Here is a 23,313-nt window from a genome sequence, read left to right as displayed (position 1 = left end):
GATGGGGTTGTTTTTTCACCTGCATGTGTACAAGGGACATACATCTTGAATTGGCAGTATCATTAGAGACCAACGACTTCATCCTCGTGTTTCGCAACTTCATAGGCAGGCGAGGTCACCCGAAGCACATATACAGCGATAATGGGACAAACTTTGTAGGCGCCAACAACGAGTTAAAGAAAGCCTTGCAAGATATTAATCAACGCATTGGAGAGTACCTAGCTCCTCAAGGAATTGAGTGGCACTTCAAATCCCCCTCTCAGCCCGCACTTCGGTGGTGCCTGGGAGAGGTTAGTCCGCTCCACTAAGGCTGCTCTTTATACAGTAATAGGCACCAATCCGGTTCCTGATGTTGTCTTTCGCACCGTCCTGATCGAAGTGGAAGCAGCTTTAAACAGTAGACCTCTCACAACAGTTCCTACCCAAACGATTTTACCGCATTGACTCCTAATCACTTCTTGATAGGCAGAGCCGATTACAGCACTTCACCAAGTCACGTAGAAGACAAAGAAGTCAACAGCAGACGACGCTGGAGACGGGTTCAAGTAATTGCCAATCATGTCGTAAATCAATTCCGCAAAGAATATTTACCTAGCCTAAGTTTACGGAACAAGTGGAAAGTCGACTATCCTCCGCTTAAAGTGAATGACCTTGTGCTTTTCATTGAGGATACTTTGCCAAGAGGATTATGGCCTCTTGGAAGGATTATTGAAGTTTATTATGAGATATAACTGCTATGGACATCAAAGTAAAAACTACCGCCAATTGTATATGACGAAATATGACAATTGTATGCGATGTCCCTTTTAAAAGGATTAAACTAAACACATTATGACAACTAATGTTTCTTTAAAGGCCTAGACTAGAACGCCAATCCACTGACAAGTGGCTGCATGACATCTAACAAAAGCATGGATCTTATAATACATGACAAATGTAAACAAATAACCGTGATAACTAGACTTGCTTGCAAGACTGAAGGCTTTCACCCTAGCCAAGGCGTCACACGGTCGCAAGATGCATGACAAAAGACTATTCCCACCACTTCCCCACCGACTAAATAAATACACACATTTGCATAATTCAGATATTTACACGTTATTTGCATGCGCATTACGATAGAAGGAAAGTGAAAAATATAGTTGAACAATTCACAGCATGATAATCTTTGATTGGTAGAATCGGACAGACGCCGGCAATCCAAATATGTAATCGAAAACTAAACATTCCAAGAAATAACAATTTTAGTAAATTTTCAAATTTTGAAGAAAAAATGAGAACGACATGGTATCTCAATTCGGCCGTTATCGCATCCGCAATAACCCCAGCTGTACAAAAATATAACTTTTTCGAACATCGGTTGGGAATTGACATACTTAGGGTCGGTTTTCAATTTTCGTGCACGTTAAAGATTTACAACACTTCCGGTCTGTTCACAAATTTCGCGATAGTTATAAGTAATAATTGCTAAAAACAAGGGAAAAATCAGTATTAAGAACTCTATCTGTTAGTTTCAGAGATCTACACGAATTGTAAATGGAATAAAAAAAAAACAGTTTTCCGAATGGGACAAAAACAGTCTTTTAATTCTCAGATAACAACTAAAACCCTAAATCATAATTATCAACATTTACTTTTTCTTTAATTATCTATAGGGGCGACTTCCTTATAAATAGTGCTGTGTACGTTACCGCTTGGAAATATCGTGTTTCCCACTAGGAAATAGTAAATACCACACTTGTCGTGTTCGGGTGCACAAGTGGGAAAATCAACATGGCCCGCTGTCATTATCCATTCAAGGAGTATTAATATCCCTATAATCACTATTTGTGAAATTTAAATCGTTAAAAGGAATATCAGTCCAAAGACGTTTCAGTTCGGTTCAGTATTTACAAAGATATGATGAATTGAAAATTTATCATCGTTCGGCATATCATAATTGTATTGTAGGTACTATCCCATTCTGTCGGTAGTATTGTATCTATCATCATAGCTACCTAATTGCTTAACTATACTCAATGGCTACTCTTCACACTTAATTAGTTTTTTGTAGAATAAACCCCTTTGATCTTGTTGTTGTCCTGTATGGTTTCATGAATTGTTGTTACAGTTTTCTGTATATATTGATCTCATAATTCTTGTATTACTGTATTAGCTTGATAACGTTGAGAGAATACTCTTCGAAACGTCGCCCAAATAAATAAGTAGCTGTTTTTCCATAAGTATGTTTTTTTTGTGTATTGATCTAATTAATTGTTACGGTATGTAGACATTTGAAATTCAAAGAAACGTAAAACGTTAATACCGAAAAGACGTAGTTTGTGTCGAGTGGGTGTTAACCCACAGTTACTGGAACATTTTTGTTGATATAGTCCACAATGTCCTAAAACCTGAACTGCCACACGGTACAATAACAAGTTAGTACAAAATGGAAAGCCGGGTATTTTTCTCGTTTTCTGTTTAATGTGTTTCTTGCCATTGTTCAGAAAATGTATCCCAATATGTAAAATTCTATAAATCACGTATTCAGATCGATATGCACATCCAAAGCAAACATATAACTACAAAAATAGTAATTTACCGTTCAAAACGGTCAACTTTGTAACTTTGGCTGCCATATTGTTACGTCATATGTCGTGAACTCGATATAATTTTAGCTACCCCAGTTCTCCAGTAGAAATCACGACTTTCGAGCCAGTTTTTGTAGTTACGAACGCTATTTATCAATTCGTTAGTCGTATTTTCCATAAAACCGAGGAGTAACGAATACAGCAATAGCTGCAGCAGGGAGCGTTATTTTAAATGGTATAAAGAGATGACGTCATGTACACAAAAAAAAAAAACTGGGATATTAATTCCAGGAGCAACTGTTAGAAGTACCAGTGCCAGATATTGGTTAACAGTAGAACACCCTTAGTTCAAATATTGCCACTTTGAAAAATAGCTCTCTATATTATACGTATCGGACTTTTGTCGATATACAGTGCCCTTTGTTTGGCCACTCTTGTTACTTTTGACCGTGGTTTCATAGGGGGGGGGGGGGGTAATACGGTCTGTATCATACGGTCTGACATTGAATCAACTGGCGGGGTTTCGATTCCCCGGTTGTACGTGACAAGGAGTAGGGTCGCCTGTCCAACCTCGTGGGTTTTCTCCGGGTCCTCCGATTTCCTCCCACTGCTAAAGACCCCTACGCGCAAGGGAATTATTGAAATAAAAAACAATTAAACCATATGTTAGTCCTGAAATGACCTAGTTTGTGTCGAGTGGACGTTAAACCCCATTTCTCTCGCTCTCTTTTTATACAGATATATCAATTAGGCTCTCTATAGAAGGAGTTCCCCCAAAAATATTAGAATGCCTTTTTGAGAAAAAGACCTCTAAACATGCTCGTACAGCGGCGCTAGTCTACTTTTAAATAGAATTCCAACTGCCAATGGATCTTTTACGGTCACACCAATGTGTACACGGGACTTCGGAATCGCGTTCATGTCAGCTACTCAAATATGTAACTGGTTCAAAAATTGATTGAATATTCAATGAAACATCGCTAATTTTCTGGTTTCGTGCACGTTAAAGATTTGACATCACTAACATATTTAATATTAATTACAGATAGAGTCCATGCTCAAACAACTTCATGCCTTTTATCACATGTGCAATATTATTTTTTTATTTTTTTTATTATTATTATTTAAATCCAGTTACACACATTCAAATGTGTCATACAATATAAAAATAAAACATTAAAAGACAATTATATAACAGACTGAAAATAAACGACGTAACTAGAAAAGTAGATAAATAATAAATATATCACAATATCTTAACAAGATTATTATCTAATACAATAGAAGGGATAAAGGAGAAAAACTTTCCATGAAATTCCATATGTTTAGATTTAAAATATGTTTGAACTTCTTCTAAAGCTAATTTTAAAATCCTTTTAAAAAGTTCTATTAAATTAACAGACACATTCCTATTCATCATTAAATTGCGACGTCTATAAACAGCTTGTCTCAAACAACTAAAAAGTAGATTTAACAGTTCATAAGCAACATCTTTTGACTGAACACCAAATAAAACCCAAGTCTGAAAATCTAACAAAGAAAAGCCATTATGAAACACATCAATAAGCAAATCTTTAATATACAAATAAAAAACAGTTAATTCACTACACTCTAAAAATAAATGAATTATACTTTCTGACTTGGATTTACATACAGGACATATATCATCATCAACTTTATGTATTTTAAATAATCTATCCTTCGTCCATAAAACATTGTGACTATCTTAAAATCGAGATTAGTTAAATCAGGATTCTTAAAACTAATAAAAACACCCTTCCATACTTTCTGCCTATCTAAATTATAACCAAGTTTCTCCCAATAGCCATAACTAGTTGGAGGTCTATACATACTATTTAATAAAACATTATAACAAAACTTAGCAGTAAAAGAATCAACTGTACAAACTGTGTCGTCATATAAATTAGCGGGTACTACGTCAGAACTGTAATCACCACACGACGTCTTAATAGTATCACACCATTCAACTGGAATACAACTAATCAATAAATCATACAATGATTCTAGCTTATCTACGTTAATATCAGGATTAAAATCTAATATCATATCCTTAATAGAATGCAATGGTAAAAACCCAGTTTTAACAGAATATACCTGAAAATCAAGAAACATGAGACTAGTACCATTATGCAATATATGGCGATTATCAAACAGTGGTTGATTTAAAATATCGTTTAAACTATCTATTTGTATAAGATTAACACTTGAAATATCCTGCCAGGCACTGAGCAACGCACTATAAAACACTGGTAATTTGTTTAATTCTGTTTATAACTTATATAAAATAATTCATTTACAAATCCATAATTACAATACTTCTTTAAAAAATAAGACATTGTATCTTTCCATAAATAATGATTAGAATCATCATAAAAACGCTTCAGCCACTTCAAGCATAATGCTTTGCCCTTTAAAACTAAGTACGGGACTTCCCCCCCCCCCTCACATACATTACCCATTAAAGTCGACAGTTTTATAAGCGGTCGTTTTTTGCACCATAAAAAGTTATTAATTATGACGGTTATCTCCCTTTCCGCCCATTTGGGAATAGGAACTACTGCTAGTGTATACCACAGCTTGGACATCATTAAAGATTGTACTAAGGTTACTTTTTCAATTAACGTTACATCACGTGTGAGCCAAAGATCACACAACCGCCTTCTACTTTGTACCTTATCTCTCCAATTACGTTCTTCACACAAGTTTCGAATCAGGCCCAATAAAAACACCCAGAATCGTAGTACAACCTTTAATGATTTTAACAGGCAAGTCCAAATCTAATATATACTATTCAAAAAAAGTAGGGGATATTTGATTTTGGGGGCATAATACTAAAATATGCAAATGACTACGAAAAAAGTCACTATAGAACCTAACAGAAGAAACATTTCCAGTTACATGTGACGCCCAAACGCACCAATAGCTACCGCATGGAATGCAGGTGATGCTTGGGATCATCATGGGGGTCCAACCCAAGATTTGCACGACTCTGACTTTGAATGTTACAGTCATTGTGGCATTGAATTCCAGGGTGGAAACATCAGTTTAATTGTTTTAGTGACCAGAAAACAAATTTTGATATGCGTCGGCTTACCCAAAATGAAAGGTTACGTGCCCTTGGCATGCTACAGATCGGCACAACACAGGCGGTTGTGGCGCGGACGATGAATGTTTCTCAGTCTGTCATAAGCAGGCTATGGTCCAGATACCGTGATACACAATCTGTACAGGACAGACCACGCTCAGGTCGACCAAGGGCGACAACTCAAGCCCAGGATCGATTTATCCGTACCTTGGCCTTGAGAAATCGTGTCATCACAGCAAATCAGATCAGCGCTCGTCTTCAAACAGACACTGGTGTGAGAGTGAGTGGCCAGACGATTCGGAATCGACTGCATAGGGGTCACCTTCGCGCCCGACGTCCTCGCGTGATCCCTTGTTTGAGAGATCATCACATTCAGGCAAGACGTCGTTGGTGTAGGGATCGTCAACACTGGGATAATCGACGCTGGAGCAATGTGATGTTTTCAGATGAGTCAAGGTTCACTGTTGATTTTTTGGACAGACGTAGGAGGGTGTGGCGTCGTCGAAACGAGCGCTTCCAAGACGTTAACGTCATCAGACATGATCGATTTGGGGGTGGTTCTGTTATGGTGTGGGGAGGCATCACTGTTGCTGGAAGAACGGCTTTACATGTTGTTGCGGGGCGTGTTACAGGCCAGTACTACCGGGACAACATCTTGGCAGTCCATGTTGTGCCGTTCGCACGACGTCATGGCCGCCGTTTCATCTTCCAGGATGACAACGCAAGATGTCACAGGGCGAGGATCGTTACAGGTTACCTCCAACAACATAACATCACCACATTACCTTGGCCAGCACTGAGTCCCGACCTCTCCCCCATCGAGCATGTCTGGGACATGCTTGAACAGAGGTTACGTCAACGTCAACAACGTCCTGCCAATGTCCAAGAACTTGCTGCTGCGTTGCAACAGGAATGGGACAATCTGGACCAAAATGACCTTAGACGTCTCATTAGGAGTATGCCACGTCGGATCAATGCTTGTTTGGCAAACAGAGGAGGATTTACCCGTTACTGACTTGGTTGTGATGCTGTGGTAACTTTGCTGTTTGACCCCGGGTATCATTTTACCCTTATAATGGTCAGTCTGTGCCTTAATTCGTCTAACGATCATTTGGAATAAATCGATGAATGTGAACTTCATTTCATTTTGTCATTTGTTTCTTCGTCAGTTTCATTAGGTGACTTTAATAACACTTAAAAATCAAATATCCCCTACTTTTTTTGAATAGTATATTAAATGAAGCTGTACCAAATGGTAAGAGCTCTGATTTTTCAACATTCATCTTGGCACCAGATGCCCTACAATATGTTAAAATAGTCTTAAAAACAGACTGTACTGAATTAATATCAGGTAGCGTAATATTCGTGTCGTCAGCATGCTGATATATTAAAGAAACAGTTTATGAATATTTAATTGGAATTCCCCTTACACCACTATCTTTAATCAATAAATTTAAAGGTTCTGCAGATAATACATATAACATGGCTGAGAGAGGACATCCTTGTCTCACAGATCGGGTTACGTTAAAAAAAGCGTGATAAATGCCCATTACACTTAATACAACTTGAAACATTAAAATACAAAATCTTTATCCAGTTGATAAAATTATCACCAAACCTATAATAAGATAAAAGTTTAAATAAATAATCATGAGAAGTTCGATCAAAAGCTTTCTCACCATCTAATTTAAGTAAAAAGGCATCAGTCTGCTAAAATAAACACAACAGCTACGTTTCAACAATGATTCTCTTGTCGTTATCAAGCACAATACTGATACAGACATTTAACGTCTGCTTCCACATAAGTGATATCGCAGACAAGACATAGGAGAGCCGAAGCTGATTCCTGTTTTTTAGAATATGATTTTGCAATCTTTCCATTTGGCCTTAGGCCATGGATTTGGTTAAGTGGGAAGTTCTTCCCTTTATTTAATACTAGCAGGATACCCGGCTTCGCTCGGGGATCATAACTCCGAAACTGGAAGTGGTAGACTAACGCCACCTGGCCTATGTTACTCCCCGGTCCGAGCTACCCCTATACCCCAAATTTCAGACTCGGGGCAGACCTAGTGTAGCCGCCAACCCCGAACAGACCGGCTTGGCTCGGGGGTCATAACTCCGAAACCGGAAGTGGTAGACTAACGCCACCTAGCCTATGGTACTGCCCGGTCCGTGCTACCCCTGTACCCCAAATTTCGGACTCGGGGCAGACCTAGTGTAGCCGCCAAACCCGAACAGACAGACAGACAAACGACAGTCACAAATATATATATATATAGATAGATAAAACATATCGTTTGGTAGATGATCTCGTCTGCTTCTGGATTGGTAGATGTCATCGTTTTAGTGTTTAGGTGCCAGACCCGTCTTATCGTGGCCTCCCCTTCCTCCACTATCCCACTCTCTGGGTTTGGTATCAGTTTTATTTGCGGAATAGTGTTTAGGTGCCGAGTTCGTCTGACCGTAACCCCCCCCCCCTTACTCCACTATCCTGCTAGTTTGGTAGATGTCATCTTTGTGGGGTTTGTGTTTAGGTGCCGGGCCCGTCTTATCGTGTCCCCCCCTCTCCCTTACTCCACTATCCCACTCTGTAGGTTTGGTGTCTGTTTTTGGTGGAATAGTGTTTAGATACCGAGTCCGTCTGATCGTGACTCCCCCTTACTCCACTATCCTGCCAGTTTGGTATAAATCCCCTATGTAGTTTAGTGTTTAGATGCCGGGCCCGTCTAACCGTGACCCCCTCTTACTTCACTATTCTACTTAGTCCAACTGTGTCCATTAGGGCGTGGATTTGTTCGATCTGGTCTCGGGAAGAGTAGGTTCTTAGTGTTGAATTTGTTTCAGATCTGGTCTCGGGAAGAGTAGGTTCTTAGTGTTGAATGGTATGTTGTTGGTCTCCATTGTTCTCACTAGTTCCCTTCTCTCCTCCTCGTATACCTCGCAGTCTACCAGGACATGGTTGGTGGTACATTCTTCTCCGCACTCACAGATGATGACTTGGTGTTTGTAGTCTCGCAGCCCCTCTTTCACCCTTAGCTTCGATATAAGTCTACAAATATCTCTTCTAGGGTGATTGAGTGTTGTCTTTGTGTAGATCTTGTCATCCAGCCGGAATCTGTATGTGTCAAGTTCAACGAGATTTAATTCACAGATTGAATTGACCTGTCTTTTGACCATACTGTAGATTTCCGTGGTGCTGTAGTCTATGGTGCGGAGTGGTGCTGTGTCCTTGAGACCTTCATTGGCGAGTCGATCTGCCTCCTCGTTTCCTCTAATGTTGACATGTGATGAAATCCACACGAGTTCTACTTTGCTTCCCTTCTCTAAAACCCTCTGGTACAGCTGCCTGATTTCCAAAATGACTTCTGGTCTTGAGTCCGAGTTGTCATTTTGGATTGAAATCAGACTGCTCAGAGAGTCGTTTGGAATGACGAACTTACTAGTCTTTTGATGGGAAATCCATGATATAGCGTCACGAATGGCCACAAGCTCTGCAGTGTACACCGAACAGTTATTGGGCAGTTTCCTGCTTATTCCCTGTTCCCCGTTTGGCAGGTATATTCCAAACGAGCCATCCGTGTACACATGGTCCCAGTCATCAGACGGCCAGTTGTCTTCCAGGTGTTCTAGAGAGAAAGCACGTGCAGCAGTGGGGTTGTTTTTCTTGTCGGTTTTCTGTAGTAGATCGAGATTAACCGGCGGTATAGGGAGCGTCCAAGGGGCGATCGCTGGGGCTTCGTGTTCATTTATCACGAGCTCCCCAAGTCGCAGTTCCTTGATTGTTTCCCTGATACCCTGGCCGAAGCTTTCCTTTCTAGGATCTCTCACATATCTTGTATTTTGTAGACTGGCAAAGGTTGGGGATCTTTCGCCCAGATGCGAGATCTTAGCCCAGTACCTTGTCGCAAGTTCTTTTCTTCTTAGGGATAGAGGCAACTCCCCGACTTCTTGCAGTAGTGCCTCTCTCCCAGTCCCTTGCCCTACGCCAGTCGCAATACACAGAGCTTTGTAATTGTATTGGATGGTGTCAAGCTTCCTTAAAAGTAATGGCGCGCAGTTCATCAAGGCCAGAGAGCCGTAGTCTAATACAGATCGTATTAGAGCACGATACACCATCATTAGTGTGACTCTGTTGGCCCCCCAAGTGCTGCCCGTTATTTTCCTCATTAAGTTTAGGATTTTGGTGCATCTATCTACAGTCTCGTCGATGTGCGGTTTCCAGGTCAGCCTTCGGTCAAAGATTACGCCAAGGAACTTGGTTTGGTCTTTAAACTCGATGGTTTTCCCGTTCATACACAGTCATTCTGCTTATCCCTCTATCCCTGCTTACAAGCATGCCGACTGTTTTCTTCTCCGAGACTTTGAATCCCCAATCGTTTGCCCATGCCATGAATTTGTCTAAGGCCTTCTGCATGTTCTTTTGTAGTTCACAGAAGTTCCTCCCTTTCCTCCATATGGTACTGTCATCAGCAAATTTAGCTAACTCAGTTTTGGCGTCGAGATAGGAAGATTTCTGTATGTCGTTGATCATGATATTGAAGAGAATGGGACTGATAACCGACCCCTGAGGCGTGCCATTTTCTAATGTTTGCTCGGCACTCAGGAATCTGCCAACATTCACCTGTATCCTTCTATCGCTCAGAAAGCTTTTGATCCACCGAAACATTATGCCCGTTATACCAATACGTCCTAACTTGAAGAGCAGCCCGTCTAGCCAGACTAAATCGAAAGCCTTAGTTAAATCTACGAACACGGCACAAAACAGGTTCCCAGAGAGAGAGGAGTGCCTGTGACATGACTTGCTGTAGTCTCACCAAGTATCCTTTTGGCATTTCTAGGCAGATGTTTGAGCATCGAGTACTTTACTTTGTCCTCACCAGCCGCACTATCCTTCTTGAGGGAAAGAGCCTTATTTAACTCCTCCTCAGAGAAGGGTAGATTGATTGGTTTAGGTTCAATTTCTAATGAAGGGTGCTGTGAGTAAAAGATTTCCTTTCTCTTCAGGAACTCTGGTGATTGGTTTTCGTCCCTGCTTGCGTCAGCGAAAGCTTTTGCAAGTAGATCTGCCTTTTCATTGCCGTTGGTAACGTACTCATCTCCATTCTTTAGGTTTGGTATGTTGAATGATCTGCGCTTCCCGTTCATGGCGTTCAGCTTCTTCCAGACGGCACCAGTTTGCGTGTTTTGATTCAAAACATTACAGAATGTCATTCCAGTGTCCGCTTTGTGCCTTCCGGACGGTGTCTCTTGCGGCGTATTTCAACTTCAGGTAGTTTTGGTGATTGACTTCATTGTAGTGCCGTTTCCGTAGGCGTAGTGCCTTCTTTCTTTCGTTAACCGCCTTCTGACATTCTGGTGACCACAAAGGTTTTCTAATCCTTGATTGCCCTCCAGAAGTCTTGGGAATGGAGTCGTCTGCGGCACCTATAATAGCACTCGTGATGTTGGCTGCGTACACGTCGATGTTGGCATCGATGATGTCTTCTTCTTTCCACCCAAGGCAGCCTACACGGAAGTTAGCCCAATCAGCCTCTTTTATTTTCCAATTGGGTTTCCCGTTATAGACTTCCCTGGTTGTTTCACATTGGATGCAGAGTTCTATCAGTAGATGGTCGCTGCCAAGTGTTTCATCTTCGTGTACTTGCCAGTCGCAGCGGTTTGCCAAGCGTACAGAGCGTGAGATCCAGGTGTGAAGGTGTGGCATTTCCTCCAACCAAAGTAGGGCTCTCGTCGTTCAGTACGCATAGGTCGTTCTCTTCTATTATTGAGCATAGGCTAATCCCCCGACAGTCATTCCTCTGTGACCCCACAGGACGTGTTTTGCGTTGAAATCCCCGCGAAACACAAATTCACCCTGAGGAAGCTGGTCGAGAAGTGACTAGAAGTCAACTGGTTTTCTCTTGACATCTGGGGGTACATAGACATTCACTATTGTCAATTTTGTATTATTGCTCAATGTGATGGCTTTGCCCATTGCTTCTAGAGGGTCCTCTACGTCAAGCGAAACAGAAATATAATTTAAGTTATCACTGACGTAGATGGCAAGACCGCCGCCACGTGTCGTGCTGCCCGGTCTGTCCCTTCGCTGACAAGTGTATCCGGGCAAGTAGATGTCGTTCTTGGTTGGTAGTAGCTTGGTTTCTTGGAGGCATATTACATCTTTCGGGTTGCGGGTGATGTATTTTCTCAGCTCAGCACATCTGGGAGCCAGTCCATTAACGTTTAGTTGTAGAACTTTTACCTGGCCCGCCATGATGACTGTCCGGATGGATGCCTCTCTGTCTTGTCTATTTATTGGTCAATTGGCGTTTCACATTCCATAGGAGGTACCTCATTAGTGTTCGCCTTTGGTGTTAAAACCGGCAAGCAACTGGACATATCGCCAGTGCTGTAGTGACGAACATGAGATATCCTTCTACGGAGTGCGAGGTTTGCCGTTTGATCGCCTTTTGTGGTTTCTTCGTCATTTACCGTGTTGATTGAATTAATCATGACACACAGGACATCGGCGTTGACCATGTGTGTCTTTATTTTGCCGAGTAGGCTTGCCATCTTGGTAGTTTGGTCCTCATTGGACACGGCCACCCTGAGGAACTCGATCATGAAGTTCATGAAGCCACTTTCCGTTTTAAATTTAGGATTGAATTGTTCTTCATGAATCTTCGTTTTCGGTTCTTCTTTCTTCTTGGATGGATTTGTCTTCTGTTTGACCTCTACAGGTTTGGTAGATGTTTTCTTCTCTTTCTTCTTCTTGTCTTTACCTTTAGGGGTGGGGGTTGCATCGAACGTCGAGAGAGTCGGTGCTGGAGCTTGTTTTGGTTCCACCATCGGTTCTCTGGCTACTTTTGCTTATCTCTCCTTGTTCTTTACTTGCTGGGTTGCCTCCCTAAAGGTAAGTTTATCTTTGCTTTGCAGACGTAGCGTTGCTTTGGTCGCTTGTATTTTTGGGCATTGCGGGGAGTTGGCTGCGTGGCTGCCCTTGCAGTTTGAGCAGTTAATTTTGCTACCCACCGCGTGTTCTCCTCCGCATTGGGCGCATACGGTTTTTCCCTTACAGTACTTTACCGTATGTCCTAGTTTCTGACAGTTGGCGCACTGCCTCACCCTCTGAACATAGGGGTGGGTACGACGGTTGAGGTACACGATTTTAAGGGCCTCAGGTGAGGTACCTTTCTTGAAGGATAGGGCGAGGCTTCCCTGATCCTTCCCCTGGGCCACATTAAATCGATATACCTCGGTAGCATGGTACCCCCTCTCTGTAAGATCTTCCAGAATTTCCTCCCCGGTATATTCGGTCGGTATCCCATGAACAACCACCTTATCAATAGACAAGGTGATCGGTTCGGACACCGTCACGGTCATACCGAGAAGTACGTTCTGAGCCAGCGCCAGATCCATCTCAGACCTACTTTTTAAGGCAAGTCTGAGTTGGCCTGACACAGTGATCTTTAAGTCGGGTATGTTAGTAATACCCCACTTACTCTTTAGTTCCTTCCAAACAGCCGTAAGTTTGGCTCCTTGAAAGGACTTGCCTTCCAGTAGCCTCACTAGTACGACGTGGGGCTGTTCCTCTCTCCTTTTTGCCGCAGGAAAGAACTTCGGTGCAGGGCTGTTGTAAAAAGCGTCAGCCATGGACATGGGTGCGCTAGCCTCTGTCGCCATCGTTCTTATGCTGCCGAAAGATACAATGGAAAACAAAAGGAGGGACTGAACAGTGTTGATTAAGGATGTATTCTGTCGTTAATTAATGACGTAAGCTGATATACCTGTTGTTACCCCTTTCCACAAAGAAGCGCTAGTCAATCAGTGTAATTAATACTAATTAACTATGGGTTCCTATTGCCTGTATGAGTGTACCTAACAGTTATCAGGCTTATTAGCTATAGAAATAAATTAGCTTGTTATTGTTTTAAGAAGCTTGTACACTGAGCTTCTTTGTTAGTAGATGATAGAAAGAAAAGTGAAATGATTAAATAGATACAGAATAGAGAAAAATAGAAATAATTAAATAAAGATAGGAAGGTGGTATATAGAGTTGAAAAAAGGGGTAAAAAGAAGAAGTAACAAAAAAATAGATTAGATTAGGAGTGGAGAAATATGAAATAGAAGGAGAATTTAAGAAAATTAGCTAATATCTAATATATATATAGAAATAAGGTAAAAATAATATCCTAACAATATCCTAACAATAAAGCACTGGGGAAGGAGGTAAGGAAAATAAAATAAAGTAAATTAAAGAAAATAAAGTAAAATAAAATAAGATAAATTAAGAATGATAAAATATAAAGAAAATAAACCTTATACCTTGTGAAGGTATAAAAACAAAGACAACCTTAAATCTATTTTGGACTAGATGATCTTTGTAGTATCTAGTGGTCTTTCTGGGTTTGAAAAGTCTTTTTGGAGTCTTAGCTAGGCTACTTTATCTGAGATAAATTTAGTCGATAGCTTTGGAGCTCTGGTGCATTAGGTGTTATCAGTACGAGTACTAATTAACTGATACAGACAGAAGGAACGAAATATATATACAATGTACAATCAAAACATTCAATGAAACCATAAATTAGGAGAACAGTGACCTTTGATCTTATGATGAAACTATATCATTAGTATAAACATCTAATGTAATGTACACATAGATGGAAACCACTTAATTGATATGGGGTTAAAACCCTAGATGTGTGATAAATTACCTTAACTATAGACAACCTATTATTACTATTCAAAAAAAGTAGGGGATATTTGATTTTTAAGTGTTATTAAAGTCACCTAATGAAACTGACGAAGAAACAAATGACAAAATGAAATGAAGTTCACATTCATCGATTTATTCTAAATGATCGTTAGACTAAGTAAGGCACAGACTGACCATTATAAGGGTAAAATGATACCCGGGGTCAAACAGCAAAGTTACCACAGCATCACAACCAAGTCAGTAATGGGTAAATCCTCCTCTGTTTGCCAAACAAGCATTGATCCGACGTGGCATACTCCTAATGAGACGTCTAAGGTCATTTTGGTCCAGATTGTCCCATTCCTGTTGCAACGCAGCAGCAAGTTCTTGGACATTGGCAGGACGTTGTTGACGTTGACGTAACCTCTGTCCAAGCATGTCCCAGACATGCTCGATGAGGGAGAGGTCGGGACTCAGTGCTGGCCAAGGTAATGTGGTGATGTTCTGTTGTTGGAGGTAACCTGTAACGATCCTGGCCCTGTGACATCTTGCGTTGTCATCCTGGAAGATGAAACGGCGGCCATGACGTCGTGCGAACGGCACAACATGGACTGCCAAGATGTTTTCCCGGTAGTACTGGCCTGTAACACGCCCTGCAACAACATGTAAAGCCGTTCTTCCAGCAACAGTGATGCCTCCCCACACCATAACAGAACCACCCCCAAATCGATCATGTCTGATGACGTTAACGTCTTGGAAGCGCTCGTTTCGACGACGCCACACCCTCCTACGTCTGTCCAAAAAATCAACAGTGAACCTCGACTCATCTGAAAACATCACATTGCTCCAGCGTCGATTATCCCAGTGTTGACGATCCCTACACCAACGACGTCTTGCCTGAATGTGATGATCTCTCAAACAAGGGATCACGCGAGGACGTCGGGCGCGAAGGTGACCCCTATGCAGTCGATTCCGAATCGTCTGGCCACTCACTCTCACACCAGTGTCTGTTTGAAGACGAGCGCTGATCTGATTTGCTGTGATGACACGATTTCTCAAGGCCAAGGTACGGATAAATCGATCCTGGGCTTGAGTTGTCGCCCTAGCTATTGGTGCGTTTGGGCGTCACATGTAACTGGAAATGTTTCTTCTGTTAGGTTCTATAGTGACTTTTTTCGTAGTCATTTGCATATTTTAGTATTATGCCCCCAAAATCAAATATCCCCTACTTTTTTTGAATAGTATATATAGGGCCTAAAACATCCCAAAAATGCGTGTACAATTCGGGAGTTAGTCCATCCAAACCGGGGATCGATTCTTATTTAAACATTTCAAAGCATTAGTTATCTCATCATGAGTAAAATCATGACAATTTATCATCCTCAGATAGAGTTGACTGAACTAAAGAAAAAAGCTTATTTTGTGAATCCACATCTACAGATTCTTTAGTATAAAGTTTCTCATAAAAGGATGCACAACCATCTACAGTTTTAACTTGTTTTATCAATTTCGAAGCCTGCCTTTGCTTTTCTAAAGTCAGAAAGTATTTTGTATTTTTGTCACACTCAAGAGCCCATTTCATCTTGGATCGAATAATTGCCCCTTGACAACGTGTTGTTTCAAAAGTATAAAGTTCTTGCTCAATATCCTCAATTTTACAATATTCTCTTTGTAAATCATTTTGAAGATCCCAAAATCTCTTCTTGCGTATCTTAGCCTTTGACTTTGAATAAATAATAGATAATGTTTTAAACTTATATTTAGTATTATCCCACCACACTAATGGCTCACGTTCAAATAATTCACTATTCATTTCATTATTAATACAATTTCTAATTATATTTACATAATCAATATCATTTAAAAGAGATTTATTATGTATCCATACACCAGGCCCCCTTTCACAATTCGAAAAGTCCAATATTAAAGATTCAATGGAATGATCACTAAAACTAGTTTTAGTTATAAAAACATGTCGACAAAATGTAAGAAGATTTCTACTAACAAGAATATAATCTAACCGACTTGTTTATAATTACCGTTAACTGAACACACACGAGTAAATTCCTTTTTAGTAGGATTTCTATAACGGTAAATGTCACATAAATTTGAAGAATTCAGGAATCTATTAAAAGCAATACTAGACGCTTTGCACGTGTCCATACCATAACCCCTATCTAAGCTAGGATCTAAAACATCGTTAAAATCACCTGTGTTAGGGCCAAATTTCGTTTGTATAGATCCGAGTCCATTATTTTGTTGCTATTATATCCAAGTCAATGTTTTAGATATGCATTTCCTGTCTTATCCTAGGGTCAAGGCTGTTAGCCTGATTGTATTTTATGAAGCCATGTGCTTTTATTCATTTTTTCAACGTACTAACGTGTTCACTTATTAACGGTTCATAAACATGTTGTAAACCCCTCAGTTATCTTGCAAGTCGTAAGTACATATAATAGTGATATAAAACCAATATATATTTGTACTTGTAATCCGTTTTAAGAATAATTCTGTAGCCAACATGTATGTATAATTTTCACGTATGTATTTTGTTTATTTGTAGAAAAACCATTCACTCGACATTCACCATTCAACATTCATTCAACATTTATTCATCATTCAACGTTCATCATTCAATTTATTCTGCATTAGTAATAGATTTTATTTCAACTTATCAACGTGTAAACGTGTAATTTCGGTAGAATCATAGAATGTGTGTAATGACTTGTAGTTGTACTGGTAACGAATAACGAAAGTAATAAACGCATAATAAAACGAAATAATGAGTTTTAAACAGAATGTTCTAAAAGAGGGACCCCCATAGCTTTGCAGCTATATTTTAGTTTTTGACTTAGGACTATTACATATCTGTGCAAAACTCAATTTGTATAAAGCAACGTGAGTGATAATAATTAAATATGTGTCAGTAAAAATAATACAACTGTAATATGGCAGAAAAATATCCAGCTAAAACGACAGAACGTATACATACCTGGTTAGAGGAAGTTGATTGGAACGGACATGTGGATGAAGACAATATATCTAGAAAATCATCAAGGTTCTCAAGTCAACATTCAGTATTTTCAGCATTAGCCAAAGAGAGAGTTAAAGAAGCAGAACTTAAAGCCAAAGCTGCTGCATTGAAAAAGAAACATGAAATTAACGAACGCCAACTTATTTTGGACAGAAAACGCGATGAACTAGAGTTAGAAACTGAAATTTCTATGAATCATGCAAGGCGAACGGTATACGAATCACTGAATTTTGATCAGTTTGATCAAGAAAATAATTATAACTATGGAATGTTCTCCACACCTAATGTCAATCAGTGTAGCACTAACCCCTTTGTTTCAATACCTGAAAAATCAAGCCATTCAATGCCAGTTATGAAAGACGTACAAGTGCCGATAGAACATAAGTCAAGTACAACATGAAACGAACATTTAGCTTTATATAAACTTATTGAAAAGCAAACAAATCTTCAAGAACGTCAAACAAATTTAGCTGAAATACTCGCTAATCAACAAAAGAGAAGTCTTCTACCCCTGCCACAACTCTCTAAATTTCATGGCGACCCACTTCAATATCGAACATTTATTAAATCATTTGAAGATAGAGTCGAAACAATGATTACTAGTAAAAGAGATCAATTGTACTATCTTGAACAGTTTACTGAAGGTGAGCCAAATATACTGGTAAAAAGCTGTCTACACATGGAACCCGAAGAAGGTTTAGCAAAAGCTAAACATCTACTTAAGAAGATTTTTGGAGACGAGTACAAGATTACTACAACATATTCCAATAAACTACTGAAATGGCCCCCCTTAAAATCTGAAAACGTACAAATGTTAAATAAGTTTTCTCTCGCATTAAACAGTTGTTTAAATGCTATGAACGATATAAAGTATCTAACGGAGATGAATCATCCTAAAAATTTGAAAGAATTAATGGAAAAGTTACCCTATGGAATGCGAGATAGTTGGAGAAGAAGAGTACAACAAATTAAAACTAAATCTAACAGGCAAATCAATTTTGAAGACTTTGTCATATTTGTGCAATAAGAAGTAGATGCTCTGACTGACCCAGTATTTGGTAGAAATTTCGAAACCGGGCCTTTAATTAATAAGCCACCACCTCAATATTTTAAACCAAAACAAACCTATGCAACAAACTTTAGTGATATAGGTTGGAACAGACAATCCTTTTCGAACATTAAAACAAAATGCCTTAATTATTCCAAAGACAATCATTCTATGGATTCCTGTTTTGAGATCATGAAAATACCATACGAGCAACGTCGTGAATATCTAATGTCTAAGCAACTTTGGGGGGTTGGATGGCTGAATGGTTAGCGTGCGCGCGCTGTATCATAAAGTCTGTCATTGAGTCGACTGGCGTGGTTTCGAATCCCCGGTTGTACGTGGCAAGGAGTAGGGTCGCCTGTCCAACCTCGTGGGTTTTCTCCGGGGCCTCCGGTTTCCTCCCACTGCTAAAGACCCCTACGCGCAAGCGAATTATGTAAATAAAGTTAAACCATATGTTAGTCCCGAAATGACCTAGTTTGTGTCGAGTGGACGTTAAACCCCATTTCTCTCTAAGCAACTTTGTTTTGGTTGTCTTGAACCTGGACATGATTCAAGAGAATGCAGATTCAAGAAAACCTGTCGAAAATGTGGTAAATCACATCCTACAATAAATCATATTGACGGCTCATATCAGCAAAATGAACAACATGCAAGTAAAGTTATGCCATTTAATGCCCACAACGCTTATTCACCCAACAACGCCCACAACGCTTACTCAGCCCAAAACACCAACTCAATCAACAACGCCCACAACGCTCATCCTTTCACCCAAGCACGTTCAACAAACGCCCACTTATTCACCAACGCCCACAACGCTCGCCTATATCCTAACGCTAAAACCACCCAGCCATTGTCCCATGCTTATAAGCCAACTAACGCTTTCTATGCTCACTTATCACCAAACGAATTTAGCGATAATAATCCTTTAAATAGTGGTTTCAACGCAACGCCAAACATCCTCAACAAGCAATCTTCGAATTTATTAAATGGTAATCCTTCATTTATTCATCACAACATGCCAACATTAATTAATACGGAAAACGACTGTATTTCCAACAACGTACATCCAGGTATCCAGTTCCAAAGTACAGAACTGTCTAATAATCAAAACGTTGTTAATAAGTATGTACCTGCAAGTAATCCTCAAATAAGAAACGGTTTTGTTGGTTTTGTTGACAACGATGAACAGGACTTTGTGCTGCCAATTTTATTACTTAAACTTGAAAGAAAAGACAATAACGACTATTTGTTTACACTAGCATTTCTAGATAATGGTTCAACTGGATGTTTTATTACAGAAGAATTAGCTAACCGTTTAGATTTAGAAGGAAAGGACACCACAATTCTACTTGGTACAATGCATGGACAATCTTCTGTTAAAAGTAAAATAATTTCTGATTTAGAAGTGTGTGACATTGGTGAGAATAACATTATACAGCTTCCTAAACTGTACACTAGAAAAGAAATTCCCGTTGAATATATTAAAAAAGGGGAGCATTTGAGATCCATGTGTTTACCCGAGTTACCTCCCTTTACTCATGTCGGACTACTAATTGGTACCAATTGCCCTCATGCACTTCAACCCATAAAAGTTATTCCAAGCAAGAACAATGGACCATACGCGGTATTAACTAGACTTGGTTGGACAGTTATTGGTCCAGTGAATACATGTACCACAGTTACTAAAATGATCAGCTGTAATAGAATTTCTGTGAGTGAAATGAACTCTGAAACATGCCATCAGCTGGTTTTTAATGAAACCGTTCGCGAAGTAGACAATTCACAATTAATTAATTGTTTGAAATAGAATTTCCTGAAAATAATCCAAACTCATCAGAGCTAGGTCATTCACAAGAAGATAAGCTGTTTTTATCTGTTGTTGGTAACAGCATATTTCATGAAGACGGTCATTATCATATACCACTACCTTTCAGGACAGAAGATACAATGGTGCCTTTTAATAAAGAACAAGCAGTTCAACGAATGTATTGGTTAAAACGTAAACTTTTAAAGAGCCCTGAATACATGTCGGACTATGTCGGAAATATTAACACCTTAATTAGTAGGAATTACGCTGTAAAAATTCCTAACGAACTTTTACGCACCGAACCAGGCAAAGTGTGGTATATTCCCCACCACGGTATTTACCACCCACGATAGCCAAATAAACTTAGAGTCGTCTACGACTGCAGTGCGAAATACAAAGGAAAATCACTAAATGACTTTTTAATTCAAGGACCAGATTTGACCAATTCTTTACTCGGTGTTTTGACAAGATTTCGTGAAAGTCCAATTGCTTTCATGGCAGACATCGAAGCAATGTTTCACCAAGTTAAGGTTTCCCAATCACTTCGTAATTTCTTGAGATTCCTATGGTGGCCAGAAGGAAATCTTGAAAATGATCTTGAAGAGTATCAAATGACTTCGCACCCCTTCGGAGCAATATCGTCGCCAAGCTGTGCAAATTTCGCTTTACACAGAACAGCAGAACAATATAGTGGTCATTTACTGAGTGTTGCAGATACTATAAATCGTAATTTCTATGTTGATGACTGTTTAAAGTCCTGTGAAACAGAATCAAAAGCCATTGAGCTCGCGAATAATCTTATTAGTGTATGCGCTAAGGGCGGCTTTAATTTAACCAAATTCATTAGTAACAGTCGATTATTAATTCAGAATCTACCAGAAGATAAACTTGCTAAAGATGTCAAATGTCTTGATTTAGATTACTCTGACTTACCTTCAGAGAGAGCTTTAGGTGTAAACTGGCAAATAGAAAGTGATAAATTTGGATTTAAAATCGAATTAATAGACAAGCCTTTAACGAGACGTGGTATTTTGTCAACTGTTGCTTCCTTGTTCGATACCCTCGGTTTTGTTGCTCCTCTGATATTACATGCTAAAAGAATTCTGAGAAATATTTGTGAAGAAGAAAAGGGATGGGACGACCCAATTTCTGATTATCACAAGAATGACTGGCTAAAATGGAGAGCTCAGTTACCACTTCTGGAAAACTTTTCAATTGAAAGATGCCTGAAACCTGTTAATTTTGGAAACGTGATACGACGTGAAGTACATTTATTTGCTGATGCAAGTTCCGTCGGTTATGGTTGTGTGGCATACCAAAGAATAATTAATGACCAAAATCAAATTCATTGTAGTTTTTTATTTGGCAAAGCAAGATTAGCACCCCTAAAAACAGTTACTATTCCGCGTTTAGAGTTAACCGCTGCTACAGTGGCAGCTCGTCTGAAATCTGTCTTAATTAAAGAACTTGATTATTTCCCTGATACCATTTCATTTTGGACCGACAGTATTACCGTTTTAAGATATATTAAAAATGAGAAAAAACGTTTTCATGTATTCGTGACCAACAGAGTTACAGTTATTAGAGAACTTTCATTGGTAAATCAATGGTTTTATGTTTCATCTGAAAATAATCCTGCCGATCAAGCATCAAGAGGACTCCAAGCAACTGATATGATTAATGATACAATGTGGTTAAATGGGCCGGATTTCTTATGGAAGCCACAGTCATATTGGCCAGAACAGCCAGTATTATCTGAAATAGATCCGAACGACCCAGAGGTAAAAACGCAAACTACCGTTCTGTTAACGAATTGTCAAGATAAGCTACTGGACCCAACGACACAACTTTTTGAACATTATTCCGATTGGCATCGACTTAAAAGAGCTACCGTTCTCATTGTTCGTTTTCGAAATAATTTAAAGAAATGGTCAAATTTTCGAAAAGATTTAAACGAACGACTTAAAGATTTGCCCAAGGACATTAAGCAAAAGCAAATCAATGAAAAAATGAATAAAACTCGTATATCTGATTCCAGAGAACTTATGGCACTTATAACTGTTGAAGAGTTAAACTCAGCTGAACATTTTGTACTTAAATTTGTGCAACAAAAGTCTTTTCCAAAAGCATTTACTGCTTTATCAAGCGATAACACTAAACGTTTAACCAAAGATAACTCAATTTATCGCCTTGATCCAGTGTATAGTAATGGATTAATTAGAGTCGGTGGTAGATTACATCACGCAAACATCATTGAACAATCCAAGCATCCGATTATTTTGCCTAAAAACGGACACATAGTCACTTTAATCACAAGATATGTGCATAAATTATCGGGACATTCTGGTCGTGGTCATGTCATTGCCAGATTGCGGGAACACTACTGGATAATTAACTCTAATTCAACTGTTCGTTACATTTTATCAAAATGTGTGTATTGTCGTGAACTATATGGTTCGGTGTTAGACCAAAAAATGGCTGACTTGCCAGCAGATAGAGTTAATCCTTCTCTCCCATTCTCATCAACGGGTATCGACTTATTTGGACCCTTTATTGTAAAAGAAGGTCGAAAGGAACTTAAACGATATGGTGTGATTTTTACATGTCTTGTTATTCGAGCAGTTCACATCGAAATAGTTAATTCACTTGATACCAGTTTTTTTATTAATTCGTTAAGAAGATTCATTGCAAGACGCGGTCCTGTTCAAGAGATTCGCAGCGACAATGGTACAAATTTCCATGGTGCAGAACGCGAACTACGTCAAGAAATAATTAAGTGGAACCAAAATCAAATACATAACGAACTGTTACAAAGAAACGTAAAATGGAACTTTAGTCCACCTACAGGAAGTCATCACGGTGGCGTTTGGGAAAGACAAATAAGAACAATACGTAGAGTTTTAAACGGTTTATTACAAGGCTCCAATACTGTCACTTTAAATGAGGAGTCCTTGCGCACTATTATGTGTGAAGTTGAATCAATAGTAAATAGTCGCCCATTAACATTTGCATCTAGTGACCCAAACGATCTTAATCCTCTAACACCCAATTCTTTGTTAAACGTAAAGCCA

General features: G+C 39.4%; 1 long non-coding RNA gene across 1 annotated transcript; it reads left to right on the top strand.

Annotated features, from left to right (window-relative positions):
• The first annotated feature begins 16,693 nt into the window (after window positions 1-16,693).
• Window positions 16,694-16,963, top strand: LOC126820724 (uncharacterized). Its single transcript, XR_007680114.2, has 2 exons — window positions 16,694-16,792; window positions 16,914-16,963. It is a non-coding gene; the product is annotated as an uncharacterized LOC126820724 (long non-coding RNA).
• The last annotated feature ends 6,350 nt before the right edge of the window (window positions 16,964-23,313 follow it).

The sequence above is a fragment of the Patella vulgata genome, chromosome 5, assembly GCF_932274485.2.
Source record: "Patella vulgata chromosome 5, xgPatVulg1.2, whole genome shotgun sequence".
NCBI lineage: Eukaryota > Metazoa > Mollusca > Gastropoda > Patellidae > Patella > Patella vulgata.
Note: the sequence above shows the minus strand (reverse complement) of the source record. Positions and strands in the feature narration are given on the sequence as shown.